Genomic DNA, 1,982 nt, shown 5'->3' with positions numbered 1-1,982 from the left:
TTCCCCGTCCGGGCCGGCGCTGCCGCGCCATCGGCACTGGGCACGGCCTCCTGAGACAGCAGCTCAGAGGTGATCTGTGTCTCAAGGGGGTGGATAGCGGCCTCCGGTGTTGTTACCCCCAGGGCAATATATATCTCTCATATCAATATACATATATATCATATCGATATATATAACCAATATACAGGTCATACAGTATATAATGTACCTATATATATATATATGCAATATACATCTATATCAAAATATATCATACAGTATGCAATGTACAAATATACAAATATGCTACATAGTCATGTTAATACACATATTTATATCCATACGCAGATACATTCTATCAGTACACATATATATCATCCAATATGCAATACATCTATATATCAACATACAATGTAGATATACATCATCAATATATCATCCAATATGCAATATACATCTATTAATATGCAATATACATATGTTTCATATCACTATACATATATACACAGTGTGCACTATATAATACAATGCACAATACACACATATATTGATACTCAGGATACATATATATCTACACATGTGACTTCTGATAGCTAATCAAAACTAAACTTACTGATTAAAAATACCTTTATTTCATAATAGACTTGGTAGGAAATTCTTGGAACAGTCAGATACTTTACATCTTTCTGCTTCAATGAGCATTTGACTATTGTGTTCTGCTAGAGATACTAAGTTTTTATTATTTTCTGTCCACTTTGTTGTAGAGGTGACACACTGCTTTCTGAAGGTGCCTTTCCAGGATCGAGGGCAGCTGTATATGAATCCCATTTCCCTGATACCTTCTCTGATGGTCACTATCATCAGTCCTGGGAACCAGCTTTGTATGTGTGAGACATTTCATTATCCCAGTCCACACTCTCCCAAAGTGCCTCCACACTTCCAGGCCCTGCTCCTCTTCTTTGTAGATCCATGATGAGTCCAGATGTCCTTATGGATTTACTTATATTGTAAATTTATTTTAGCTGACACCTCAAATTCTCATTTGCAAAGCTCAGCCTTTTAAAGTTGAAACTCTAAAGCTTTTATTAGATCAAGACAAGGTTGTTCTGTTTGCAGAATTCACTCGATCTCTTGCTCAAGCTCCATCATGAGAAGCGAAAGGATATCTTTTATGTAAAAGATTATCCTCATCCCTCTAGATGAAGCAGATTTTAACTTCTCACTTTTGTTTTCCTAGAAGTAAGCCCAACATGTAGCTGTTACACTGGTTCCTGCAACAGCGGAGAGTACCATTCATTCTCTGCAAACAAGCTGACAGAAAATCACCTGCTTCAGCCAAACTACAATTTTTACAATTTTCACTACAATTAAATTTCTATGGTATCTCTCTGACAACAATTTCATTCGCTACTAATAAAAGCTGTCTTATTTAATAAATAATTTTAATAATAATAAAAAAGCTGGATTGGAAATCTTGCAGTATATTGCTCCATTTGCCTAGCAGGTGTTGTTTTCTCAATCAGAGAAAAGCGCTGCCTCCTCGTCTAAGTCCTTCCACGCTTTCTTGTTCCTTCCTCTCTGGAGCACGTCCCCCCGCAGGCAGCGCTGGCGCAGGTGCCTCAGGTAGCTCTTGGTGGAGGCAGAGTTCTCCTCCTGCCGGCCGATCACCTCGTCATGGAGGGGGGGGCAGTCAGCCAGGCAGCAGGTCCGTGGCCAAGCTGAGCGTGTCCAGGCCTTCTCCTGGGAGACACGGGGCAGGGAGCACGGTGAAAGGGGCAGAGGGGACTCAGAGGGCTTGAGCCCCTTGGGCTCTCCTGGGGAAGCTGGGGCCTGGCTGGGCTGCCCCAGGCCACAGCTTGTGTGGAGAAGACCTCGGGCAGGATCTGTCTTGTTCTTGTGCCTCAGCCTGTCCTTGTTTCCTCCTGGGAGGAAGGGGGCTGAGCCCCACCTCTGCCTCTAGGCTCGGGGCCAGGGCTGGGGGAGAGGGAGAGAGGCCGCGGCGC

Source organism: Corvus brachyrhynchos, unplaced genomic scaffold, assembly GCF_000691975.1.
Source record: "Corvus brachyrhynchos isolate BGI_N302 unplaced genomic scaffold, ASM69197v1 scaffold69, whole genome shotgun sequence".
Lineage (NCBI taxonomy): Eukaryota > Metazoa > Chordata > Aves > Passeriformes > Corvidae > Corvus > Corvus brachyrhynchos.
The sequence above is the reverse complement of the archived record's forward strand: the minus strand, read 5'-3'. Positions refer to the sequence as shown.